We start from the raw sequence: 14,423 nt of genomic DNA on the forward strand, positions 1-14,423 counted from the left end.
TGCTCCCTGGCTTGGCATAAAGTATACTTCCATCAGTTCTTAACCAGCTTACTGATAAACCTGTCTCCTCACTGCATCTCTGCTATTCAGTGTAAACACTGTTGGTGTCCAGCTATCTTCCTCATCAAGAGGAGCCTCATCAAGTCTCCTAGCTTCTCACAAAATCCCAGAGACCTGAAATACATGGCTTAGGAAAGAAATATATCTCTGAGTTGCTTATCTACTATATATATTAAAGAAGAAGGTTGTTTGTTTGTTTGTTGGCAAACATCTTCCACATCTCTCAGGGTAAAGCTGCCAAATCTTACATAGTTATTTAGTATAAAAAAACAAACTATTAAACCACCTAATGACAATATGACAAAGCAACAGAGCGACAAATCCTATATACTAAATTCATTGGTCTGTTTGTTTGTCTGTCCAGTTATGGGCACCCTTGCACCAACTGGGATGAAACTAATGTGAGGTGGTCAGGTTAGATCCTGGCCAGGATTTAAAGGGGTTAGGGTCCTGGGCAAACCTCATGTTGGTGTACTTTGGGCAGAACTTTGACCCAGGGAGGCTGTTCTGAATCTTCCAGTGGATGAATTTGGACAAAAACTTCACAGAGTGGTAACATTGGTTCCCAGAAGACATACTAGGGGGGTGAGGTCCTGGTCAGACCTCTAGTTGGTGTATGCTGGGCAAGAATTTGACCCAGGGAGCCTGTTTTGGGCCTTCCACTAGATGGATATGGATGAAAATTTCACAGAGGGGTGGCAAATGGTCTGGGATGACTAATAGAGTGATTTGGGTCTCGGTCAGACCTCACGGTGGAGTACACTGGGATGAAATTTGAGCCAGGGACACTGTTCTGGGCCTTTCACTGGATGGATTTGGATGGCATAACATTCTAAAACTTAATAACTTGAAGATTTAAACCCGGGCAATGCCAGGTACTTCAGCTAGTTATAAATACACCTGTAGGATCCTTAAGATCATCTAGTTCTATATTATTAACTATTCCAAACTGTGTGTTGTGGCACCCTGGGGTACCTCGGGACACTTGCAGGGGTGCCTCAGGTTGGTGGTCCAGCTCCAAATCAAATTATTTATTGTCAAAGTAAATATAAATATGTGGACAAAAAGAGACGCAAACCTGTCCACCACCACATAAATAAACCTGAGGATGACAGGTAAGCACAATTTACTTCACTTTACTACTTCACTACATTTTCTCTGAATTTCTCAATAATAAACTTTTGGCTAAAAGGTGCCGTGAAAATAATGCTGATACTCTAGGGCGCAGTGGTTCAAAAAAGTTTGGGAACCCCTGAACTATTCCAAGAATTAATAGTAAAAAGACAGAGGAAGCATATTTTTCACATTATGCACCATGTCTTTCAAATACTTTACCAGTGAACATGAAAAACTCAGAGAGTCTAAGGTGTATATTTACTAAAGCGCTGGTTTTTAGAAGTGGAGTTGCTGCCTATAGCAACCAGATTCTCATGTATCTAGCACCTTCTAGAATATAATAGCTGAATTCTGATTGGTTACTATGAACAACAACTCCACTTTTAAAAACCCGCACTTTAGTAAATATACTCCTAAATGTTTTCCAGAAATTACTTAATATGCACCTTTTTCAATTGTTTTTATTTATTTTCTTTATTTACTTTAGATAACAAATGTTTTGTGATGAGTATTGTTTATTACTTGTAATGTATAAATGTTTTGTAAAGCACATTGAGTTATTCTACAGTATGCGTATGAAGTGTATTATATAAATAATAATTGATTGATATTACATTATGTGTATGAAGTGTATTATATAAATAATAATTGATTGACATATAGATAAAAGCAACAACCACTATAGAATAGATATATTAAAAAAGCAGCCCCTCTTCAGCATACAGATAAAAGAAAAATTGTTTTGCATCACCCTCAAAATGTTATATATTGGGACAGTGTCAAACCTCTGACATAACCTCTCTTATTTTGTTACAAATGTTCAGTGGTCTAAAATTGTCCTGCATTTTTGGAAATAATTTGAAATTCTATAGTTACTTACCTTTATTTTTGTGAATTATTGTGAATTGAATTACAATGGATGCATATACAGTAGTTAAGGTCACAACCACATTCAATTACAATATGAAGTATTACATTTTAATAGTTATTTGTCTTAATTTCCAGTTAGCAGAATGTGAGAATAATTTAGCCTCTATAACAATGTTTGACATTTTAATAATGTGCCTAAAATGAAGCAATGGTTTTACTAGAAATATAAATAGTAAATATGTACAGTACATCGACAACAAATTATTTGCACACAATTACTATTAAGTATAGGTAAAAATAAAAATACAAGATGCACAAACCATGTAGAGCTCACATCAATGGGATTCAACAATATTTAAATTAAATATTAGACATTGATCGATGCCAAATAGAGCAAAGTTTGGTGTTTTCTGAATATATAGAGATATATTTGACCTAAAACCAATTTTTCTACCTGTTTTAATTCTGAAAGTTTACATTATTCAAATACAATACACAGGTAACTAAATCTCACACCAATAATTTTTTATATGCAGACTCTATTTCTACAGTGTTCAGCTGACACTCTAAATTAGGTTTTGAATCATAATAAACACATTGTACTGATGAGTTGAAAACATATCCATCCTCCTAGTGTAGGGTATGTCAATTTTCTGAATATATATTTAGAGATATATTTGACCTAAATACAATTTTTATACCTGTTTTAATTCTGAAAGTTTACAGTATTCAGTTTACATTATTCAGATACATCAGATACAGGTAATTAAATATTATACCACAGCTGACACTATAAATTAGGTTTTGAATCATAATAAACACATTATACTGATGCGTTGAAAACATATCCATCCTCCTAGTGTAGGGTATGCCCATGACCCACATCTCTTATTTAACTCAATTTTCTGAAAATTTTGGCAAAGGACAGTCTCATGTCATGGTTCCGGAAGCTGTATATAATGGGGTTAGATATTGGAGTAGCTACAGTGTACAGCAATGAAAGAATCTTATTCATATTGTATGAATTTCCCTGATTTGGAACGACATATACAGTAATCAGTGTCCCATAATACATATACACAACTGTCAAATGAGAACTGCACGTGGAAATTGCTTTTTGTTTGCTTGTGGTTGAGGGAATTCCAATAATAGCATTGATAATATAGAAATAAGTAAAACAAATAAACATAAAACACGGCAATATAACCACTATCATAGAGGTGTCTGAACAGGACAATTGTAAAACCAGCAGAAAATCACAGAAGTAATGGTCTATTACATATTGAGCACAGAATGTAAGACTATATATGAAGGAGCAAGAGGCTGTGGATAGGACTAACCCCCCACTCCAAGCACCAGCGGAGAGCTTCCTGCATAGTATTAAGTCTATGAGTGTGCAGTACTGCAGTGGAGCACAGATGGCTAGATAGCGATCATAGGACATTATAGTGAGGAGAAAGCATTCTGTTACAGAGAGGCAACCAAACAGAAATATCTGAGTGAAACATCCTTCAACAGAGATGGAGCCGTCTTCTGTCAGTATGGCACTAAGCAGGTTAGGGATGATGTTAGACGTAAACACAATTTCACCAAAGGAGAGGTTGCAGATAAAGAAATACATAGGAGAGTGAAGGACAGGACTAGCAATTACTGCTCCCATGATCAATGCATTTCCAGCTACTGTTGTTACATAAATTGTCAGGAATGAAAGGAAAACTAACATCCTGTAGTTAGAAGTATCTTGAAATCCATGAAGCCAAAATCCTTGGGAAAGTGTCTTGTTTTCTTTAGTTTCCATTAGAGTTACTTTGGTAAAGTAGGTGACAATTTGTCTTCAATAAATGCTACCTAAACATGCAAAACATTATAAATGTAACTCATGTATAGTATCTGCTACTACAGTATCATTACTATTGATATAGCAGGTATTCTAGCAAATTCATATCTTTTGTGTTATGGTAACAAGATCCTTGTTAAAGTGCATTGTATTAGTGCACAGAAGGTGCTTTATGGCCCTCTGAGTACTTCTATCAGATTACAGCTCTTTCTCCATCATCAGGTAAATACTATTTCACCAGTTTTTGTAGAAATGCCCCAATTGTTATACAGCACACATAGGACCTTATTCAGAGGCTGCCGTACGGTCTACGACCGCACAGCCGCCTTGATGTTTGTCAAGTGCGCATGCGCACGAGGGAGCCAGCTCCTTCATGCACATGCGTGAGACCCGCTACGACCGACAGCGCCGGTCGTAGCGGGTTTCTTTCCAAAGGGGGCGAGCTGTCGATGTTGATTGACAGCTTGCCCCGTTTGGAAGGCGGGCCGGGGGGGTGGCAGCCCAAACGGGGCGAGATGTCAGTGGAGAGCTTCCGGCTCTGACAGAGCCCGAGCTCTCCGGGGCTTACGACAAGTGAGACCCTACCCTAGGGTCTCGTCGTAAGCCCCGATGGTCGCGATGGTCTCTGACCATCGCGTCCATCACCCTAGCGGTCGTTAGAGCTGTCACAGCCTAACGACCGAAACAGAGGCGGGCGGTCAGGATGCAAGCGGCCGCCCAGTTTCTGAGCGACCGCTTGCATCCTCCGACCGCCTGTGAATGAGGTCCATAGACTTTACATCTGAACATAGTGGATTTACAGGAGCCAAATGTTGCAGCCTCTCATGAGGCAGCAGGTGGGTTGCTGAGTTATAGTTCACTAAATATTTCTCCCAGTTATGAATAATTTTGCTGGTTGTAGTTATTTAGATGGGATTCTAGCGGAGAAAATAACTGTCAGTATTACACTTGCAAACAAAATGTCATAGTATTGTGCAGTAAAATCAGTATTTCTAATTTACAGCTCGGAATATGGATTCTTGCTGAGAAGACTATTGTAAAATGGTCTGAAATGTTTCATACATGTCTTTATCAGTTTTAATATATGAGAAATCCACAATCGAGAAATGCCCAATGATTTAAATCCTGTTATACACTGAGATATTAGTAAGTTAAGAGGATGAAGCATGTCCTAAGTGTATGTAACTCCCTTAAGGATATTTGTTTATTTGTTAACTGTTTGCAACTGCTGGTGATTATTGTACATTCATTTTATAATGTTTCAAACCTTTTAAGGAATTATTAAACACATGGAGAAAATGAAAGAATTGTTGTAAAAAAAAAGGCCTCTATATTTATGTACATATGTATAAAATTAAAAAAACATAAAGCTATTAATTAACAACTATCTACACTGATTCCTCTGGTCAGACATTTGCCCCAAACATTTCACTGAGACTGCATTCACAAAAGTGAACCGCAAGTCTCTAATCCAAACTCATCAGTATCTGTATGTATTTGTATAAATGACAGAACTCAGACACCAAGTGATTTATTTTTAATCCTGTAGTGAAGATTTTTTTTTTTTTTTAAAAATAAGAAAATATTGATGTCCAAAATGCCATTGTCCCCTTCCAGGTCTTGAACCCAGGACTCCCACTCCGCAAGGAACTTACCTAAACCTCTTTCCAGCCATATCAAGGGCAGCACCTGTCGTGTATTTGATGGTATGTGTGCGAATTACAACAGGGAATGTGTACAATGTCGGCACTGAATAGAAGTGAATACTTTTTATATAAATGACAGACCTCACACATCGAGTGTTGTTTTTTTAATCCTGTAGTGAAGATTTAAAAAAAAAAAAGAGAGAGAGAAAGAAAATATCGATGTCCAAAATGCCAGGACTGCAGGACGTCCCGCGATGTGTACAATGCAATGTCTACTGCATACTGGTTTTGCGTAAAATGCAGCTGGGTGGCATACAGTAGCATAGAAATGCCAGGTGGTGGGAAGTTGAGAGCAATGTATTAAGTTCAGTAGACTTACATAAGAATACTGAACTTCAATTGCTCAGTCTTTATGTAATGCTGGGTGTGCATCTTCTGGTCAACACAATATTTGTATAAATGACAGAACTTACACACCACCAAGTGATTTATTTTTAATCCTGTAGTGAAGATTCAAAAGAAAAAAAGAAAAAAATACAGATGTCCATTGATCATTCATGACAAAACACAGTCCCGTCAGCCAATCAGAAGACGACGCTACAAAAGTTTTGCTGGCTATTTCACGCATGCGCTGTGCAGTTTAGGAAAAGTGACAATTGGTTGACAGAAAGTTGCGTTTCCAGCGCTTCAGTACGTTACGTTGTGCCTTACTGCAGCATGTTGCGATATACAGTCAGGTCCATAAATATTGGGACATTGACAGAATTTTCAGATTTTGGCCTCTATTCACCACCACAATGGTTTTGAAATGAAACAAACAAGATGTGCTTTAACTGCAGACTTTCAGATTTAATTTGAGGGTAATTACATCCAAATCGGGTGAACGCAGTAGGAATTACAACAGTTTCAATATGTGCCTCCCACTTTTTAAGGGGCCAAAAGTAATGGGACTATCAACTCAAAAGCTATTTCATGGACAGGTGTGGGCTATTCCCTCATTATTTCATTATCAATTAAGCAGGTAAAAGGTCTGGATTTGATTCTAGGTGTGACATTTGCATTTGGAATCAGTTGCTGTCAACTCTCAATATGAGATCCAAAGAGCTGTCACTATCAGTGAAGCAAGCCATCATTAGGCTGAAAAATCAAAACAAACAAATCAGAGAGATAGCAAAAACATTAGGTGTGGCCAAATCAACTGTTTGGAACATTCTTAAAAAGAAAGAACGCACCAGAGAGCTCAGCAACACCAAAAGACCCGGAAGACCACGGAATACAAATGTGGTGGATGACAAAAGAATTATTTCCCTGGTGAAGAAAAACCCCTTCACAACAGTTGGCCAAATCAAGAACACTCTCCAGGAGGTAGATGTATATGTGTCAAAGTCAACAATCAAGAGAAGACTTCACAAGAGTGAATATAGAGGGTTCACCACAATATGCAAACAATTGGTGAGCCACAAAAACAGGAAGACCAGATTAGAGTTTGCCAAACAACATCTAAAAAAGCCATTACAGTTCTGGAACAACATCCTATAGACAGATGAGACAAAGATCAACTTGAACCAGAGTGATGGGAAGAGAAGAGAAGGAAAGGAACTGCTCATGATCCAAAACATACCACCTCATCAGTGAAGCATGGTGCTGGTAGTGTCATGGCGTGGGCATGTATGGCTGCCAATGGAACTGGTTCCCTTGTATTTATTGATGATGTGACTGCTGACAAAAGCAGCAGAATTAATTCTGAAGTGTTTCGGGCAATATTATATGCTCATATTCAGTCAAATGCTTCAGAACTCATTGGACGGCACTTCACAGTGCAGATGGACAATGACCCAAAGCATACTGCAAAAGCAACCAAAGAGTTTTTTAATGCTAAAGAGTGGAATGTTATGCAATGGCCCAGTCACTCCACTGACCTGAATCCGATTGAGCATGCATTTCACTTGATGAAGACAAAACTGAAGGGAAAATGCCCCAAGAACAAGCAGGAACTGAAGACATTTGCAGTAGAGGCCTGGCAGAGCATCACTAGGGATGAAACCCAGCGTCTGGTGATGTCTATGCGTGCCAGACTTCAATTGCCTGCAAAGGATTTGCAACAAAGTATTAAAAAGTGAAAGTTAGATTTAGGATTGTTTAGTTTGTCCCATTACTTTTGGCCCCTTAAAAAGTGGGAGGCACATATAGAAACCGTTGTAATTCCTACACCGTTCACCTGATTTGGATGTAATTACCCTCAAATTAAATCTGAAAGTCTGCAATTAAAGCACATCTTGTTTGTTTCATTTCAAAGCCATGGTGGTGGTGAATAGAGGCCAAAATATGAAAATTCTGTCAATGTCCCAATATTTATGGACCTGACTATATCGCAACATGCTGCAGTAAGGCACAACATAACGTAAATGTAAGACCTGTGAATAACCCACAGAAACATTTCATGGCTGACTAATAAAGTACTGACATATACAGTAACACTGTTTTGTTTTTTACCACAGTATCAAGGAGGCACAATTTTGGCAGACTTCAGTCACGTGCCACCGGCCAATCAGTGGTGACTAACATGAGCGGCTCCTCCAGGTGGGTCCCAGCCAAAGATCAGCCGCTAATGTTAGCCGCCGCTGATTGGCCGGTGGCACGCTACTGAAGTCTGCTAGTTCGCACGAGCAGACAGTAGCGCAGTGTAACAGCATACAGTAACATGCTGTTACACTGTTTCAGGGGCCCGGCTTGGATTTCTGCAGAGAACATCTTGGGACAGAAAGGTGAGTATTGGATCTTTTTTTACAGGTAAATCCTATAGGATACTTTATGTTGACAATTGGACATGAACATCTGGAAACAGGTGAGTATGTATGTGTATGTATGTATGTAATAAAGCTTTATTTTACAGGTGTGTTGTGTGTTTTTTTAACCATTTATTTACAGGTGAAGTACAAGTACCAGTGGGCCCTTAATGCCCCACATGCTGGTACCAGCATGCAGGGGAGGCTTGCAGGGACCAGCAGTTCCACGGTAAAGACAATGATGGTACATCTATTTTTTACTAGGGATGTGCAGACTCGGATAGGTTCGAGTTTGCACGTGGAGTTCGGATTTTTCCCTCCAAAAAAACGGAACTCAGAAAGAGGCAAAATGTCATCTTGCATGGACGAACATCATCATTCCTGGACAAAAGTCCTGCCCTGAAAAGGCTACCCCCCTCTATAACTCCACCCATACTTCTATCCTTGACGCTGCTGAACCTATGATTAGACTCAATATCAAACCATCCTCATCCCAACCCTGGCATTCTAGACTGGCATTCTAGACTGACCCTCTACCTACAAAGAAGTTCTAACACTGCGGATCGAAAGTGAGGAAATCTTATCTTTCTCTGACTTCTTTCATTTCACATTCATGCTCTTTACAGCCCAGCTCTTTCTCCTTTCAAACAGTCCTATTTAAAATCACTTATCTACTCCCAATCCTCCAACCCTCACTATCGTTTGCCAACTTTAATTCTCTTAAGGTGTCCATTAATTTATTTCAATAAACACCTGTATACAAACCATTCAGCTAGCTTAATTCTATAAATAACGACAATGACACCACTGCATTGGGTTAAAGATCAATGTAATTTATTTATTATAATTAATTTTAATTCAATAAGGGTGGCAAAGAAGGCCGCTTCCAAGCATCAGCTCAAACCAATTGACTCTCTTAAAAACTTGGGGGATGACTAAAACATCCCCCCTCTATAACAGCATAACATGCGCTGTGAAGGACTCACCACCACCACCCTTTAGCACAGTAAGGAATCACCCGGTGTCCTCTCGCAGGGGTAGGACTCACTCACCATCATTCAAAAGGGTAATTGCTCCACAACGACCACTTATGCCACATGTGGCCGCTGGCTAGTAGCGCCTTCCCACCTTCTAACTCTGCTTAAATTTACTTAAGGTTAGTAAGACAAACAAACAGATAACCCTAAAATCTTTGGGTGGGTGGGTGGGACTTCCAAACTGAAAAGAGGCTGTATCATATTCAAATCTTTCCTTAAATAACCCTTTCAAAAGTATACTCCCCTAACCCCACTCATAGGCTAACTCTTTTAACCAATCAATACCACCTAAACCTGACCAATTACAAAAAATTAGGACACTTACATTGCTTTGTGCTTATACAGCCCTCAACACATTTAAGGCATCCATTAATTTATTGCAATTAACACCTGTATACAAACCATTAAGATAGCTTAACACTATAAATAATGACAATGACACCACTGCATTGGTTTAAAGATCAATGTTATTTATTTATTATAATTAATTTTCATTCAATAAGGGTGGCAAAGAAGGCCGCTACCAAGCACCAGCTCTAGCCAATTGACTCTCTTAAAAACTTGGGGGACAACTAAATCCTCCCCCTCTATAACGGCATAACTTACGCTGTGAAGGACTCACCACCCTTTACTGTAGCACAGTATGGACGCTCCGTAAGGAAATGCCTGCTGTCCTCCTGCAGGGGTAGGACACACCTGTTATCTTTCTAAAGGGCAAGTGCCCCACAACGACCACTTATGCCACATGTTGCCATTGGCTAGTAGCACCTTCACGCCACAGCTAAGTTCTGAAAAAAATGCAACCTGCCACCCTCAACTAACACCTAACTCCAACTGGACCAAGCCCCTACTCAACCAAGAAATTAAAAAATATCTTTAAGGAACACTTTTAAGACGGCATCAGAAACATGTACCCCATCCGACTCTGTAAAGTCAACAACGGGTGTCTAACCACTACACCCCCAGAAGAAGCCACAGACCTAAAATTAGCAGCATTTATCATTTTTCTAGATTTGTCTATGACCACCAGATCCCTGGAACCTCTCCAAACAAACCTAGGTATCATCTCTGACCACACTACCTGAGCATCAGGCCAGCGTGAGACTACCTCTGTCAAGTCAGCCCTCACTTTTAAAATAAGGTTGATACCTTTTACCTGCCCTACGTCATTACCACCAAGGTGCACCACTAACAATTCTGGCCTCCCCCAAAGTTGTTCCATCCTAAAAATTCAATCCAAAAATGCTGCCTACTTTAAACCACACACCCCTATCCATCTAACCCTACGTGCCCCCAACAACAATGAAGCCTTCCTAGCTAATGGATGCCGCTCAGCCAAAATTATGTAGGAGTGACACACAATCCACACTTGCTCCGCTGATGTATTGGGTGCTGTAAAAGAAGAATCCCTAAATGTCAGTATCCTTGCCCATAAAACTATATAACTGAATCGATTAAAGCAGAACCGAGTTAGTGATGAACAGAAAAACCCAAGTGAAGGAGAAAACTTAAAAACCTCCCGTGGACCATGATGTTCAGCCAATTGTAATTTAAGCCCCCTCAGAGGATAGTTAAAAATCCCTTCACACCCCCACTTTTTGAATGCTAGCCATTCAAAAACTGACAGGTAAGCAATGTTTTTGGGTTAACACAACCAGCGTAACTTCAAACCTTATCACAACAAACATAAGACTTTAAAGCCAAAGACTTCCAATGGCCCACTTCCTGGATTGCTGAAGCTGGCAAACTGCTGGCCACTGCGCAAGTAGCCGCTCCAATGCGAAAAGAGTGGGTGCTGTAGTCCTCACTCCTCAATCCCAACCTAACCAGACAGCGCTTGAAAACTGCTGCAAATTTAAATTTAGTAAGGGGCAGAGAATCTGCATGCAATAAAAATTACCCACCTACCGCTGGCAGCAACTACAAGTAATGCCTAGCTATTCGCAATGAGCAAATCTCAGCTACTACATTACTTTTAATAGACAACCATTGACCCTTTCCCATTTGATCAGTTTTTGAGTGAGGAATCCTACACAGAACTGCCTCCTCCTTCAACACAACATTTAAATAATAAACTGGTATCCTCTGAACGTTTACTTGAAGCTACTAACTCACTAATTCTAAAGGCCCCAAAGAAAGCAAAGGAAAAAGCCAATTGAAACAAAACTGCCTCAAAATCCGAATCTGCCACTGATTTCAGGATTAGTAGCAGATCTTGCAATAATCCCAAAATCAATGGGCCTACGAGAATCAGCCGGCGATGGCCTTTTCTAACCCATCCCTTCAGGGCCTTGGACAAAACAAATGACTTAGTGGGATCAGAAAACCTGATTAGCTCTAGCAAAAAAGGAAATCCCGGCTAAAGCAGAAGCCATGGAAGATTTGGACCTCCCCTGACTATAGTGCCCCCACACAAATGTCAGCAAACAATCTTCCGTTGTCTTCCCCTCCTGCTGGTAACTACTACAATAGGCCTCCCACTCATGCCAAGCAGACGAATAAGCTTGCAGTGTAAATGGCACCAAGGATTTCCGTGCCAAGCCCACTATGCCTGATAGATGATCTGCCAGACATGTTAATCCAGCACCAAAATTCAAAACTTATCAAAGTTGAAATGAAATAAAGCATCTGCTATCTTATTATCAACCCCCGACACGTGCTTCGCAATAAAATTGATATAAAATTGTAAACACCTCAAAACAAGGTGGCTTAAAAGCTGAAGAGCCTGTGATGAAGAAGAACGCTGGTTGTTAACCGCGTGAACAACTCCCAAATTGTCGCACCGAAAGACAATGCTCTGATTCCACAAGTTTTTGGTCCACAGTTCCACGGCCACAATTATTGGAAACAATTCCAACAAAAGCAAGTTGGCTGTAAAACCGTGCAAACACCAAGATGGAGGTCAGGGAGCAGCACACCATTCCCCTTGGAAAAAAGCCCCAAAATCTGAAGAACCGGCCGCATCAGTGAACAACTGAATGAATGAATTTGACACCGGCCTGGAAGTCCAGATCAGTTCCAAATTGAAATTAATCAAAAACTAAGACCATACCCGTAAATCATCCTTTATCTCTTTAGACAATTGTATGGTATGATGTGGTTTGACAACTCCCACAGTTGCCCTCTCCAGCTTCCAGCAAAAAACTTTCCCCATTGGAATTACACTACAGGCAAAATTGAAGGAGCCAAGGAGGGACTGAACCTGATGCAGCCTCATCCTCTCCTTGCTCAAGAATTCCTCTATCTGGGACAAAAGTATTTGGACCTTGTCTGCCAGAATGCGGCAACAACCCACTTCTGTGTATACTTCAATACCCAGATAGGAAAGGCAACACCAGGGCCATAGCTAGGGTGGTGCGGCCAGTGCCTCCGCACAGAGCGGAACAACCCTGAGGGCGGAACCAGCCGCCCACCACAATGCTTTAAATGCCTCTTTAGGCTCAGTGTCTAACACTAGCCGCACTGGCTGAGGGAAAGAGGGGAGGGCCGCACTGCTGCTGTGCTGAGTGCTTTCCTTCACACACATGCACTGTCTGGACTGCCACCAATGGGCTGCAGGGAGGATGCCTCTACACCCTCCTCTCCCGGTCGAGACTCTGCCCCCTCTCCTCTGTGAAGCCCTGCCCCTTTCTCTCCTCTACCTTCTGTCTGTGCTTCTCCTCCACTTCCCTAGTGGCCACCCCATCCTCTCTTCTTGTTCTCTACTGTCTGTCCCTTTCTCCTCCCCTGGAGCGCCGCATGTCTGTTGAGAGCAAGCAGCCTACTTCCTGCTCAGGTAAGTACATGGAGAGGTGTGGGGGGCATATTGATGCAGTCTGTGGGTGGTTGTATTAATGCTATCTAGGGGAAATGTTAATGGTAATGGGATGGGTGTGTAATAAAATGGGGGGTATATTTTAGCTATCTGGGTAGTGGGTGGGGGTGTAATAATATAAGGGGTTTATTATAGCTATCTGGGTAGTGGGTGGGGTATAGTAATATTATAGGGGGTATATACTAACTTTGTAGTGGGTTGGGGTGTAGTAATATTATAAGGGGTATATTACAGCTATCTGAGAAGTGGGTGGGGGTGTAGTAATATGGGGGGTATATTACAGCTAACTGGGTAGTGGGTGGGGGTGTAGTAATATTATAGGGTGTGTATTACTGCTATCTGGGTGGTGGGTGGGGGTGTAGTAATATAAGGGGTATATTACTGCTATCTGGGTGGTGGGTGGGGTGTAGTAATATTATAGGGCATATATTATAGCTATCTGAAAATGCATCTCTGACACATGCACAGAAGTGAAACATTGGGCACTTGGGTCCAATGTGATGCTAGTGCCCACCTTTGAATCAGGCCCTCTATGTGAGGTGAGGGGTACAGTAATAGCATCTGGGAGTATTGATGCTGTATGTATAAATTATATAAATATACATATATATATGCTGTATATATATATATATATATATATATATATAACACACTTTACATGGTGGTAGGATTCACACTTTTACAGTTCTGCAGATCTGGAGGCTCGGACTTAAAGATGCAACTGTCCAGGAGAGGACATCGGCAGAATGTAGCAGATGAACTCAGCGGTAAGTAGCTGTAACATCCAACCACACACACGTAATGTATTGTAAAAAATACACACACACATATTTACACATCATCTACCTACCTCTTAAATAAGGGCATCTCTTTCTGAAGTGCCCCGGGCCCCCTCTAGCTTTAATCTGGCCCTGGGGCCACAGGGAGGATGGCGCGGCCAGTGCCTCACTCACCATGTGGAGTTGTGACAGCCAGCACGCAGCGTTGGGTTGGCTGTGAGGAAGAGATATAGGGGTTGCATAGCATGGTTAAGAGGGGGGGTTTGGGCAGTGTGTCCTGTAGGGGGGAAAGGTGAGGGAGGTGCATTTTGAGGGGTGCAGTGTGGAGATGTGATTGGGCTGTGTGAGGAGGGCAGTGAGCTAGGAGTGGGGGCTGTGTGAGGAGGGCAATGAGCTATGAGTGGGGGCTGTGTGAGGAGGGCAGTGAACTATGAGTGGGGGCTGTGTGAGGAGGGTAGTGAGCTATGAGTGGGTTCTG

This window comes from Taudactylus pleione, unplaced genomic scaffold, assembly GCF_031769625.1.
Source record: "Taudactylus pleione unplaced genomic scaffold, aTauple2 ptg000152l, whole genome shotgun sequence".
NCBI classification, from domain to species: Eukaryota; Metazoa; Chordata; class Amphibia; order Anura; family Myobatrachidae; genus Taudactylus; species Taudactylus pleione.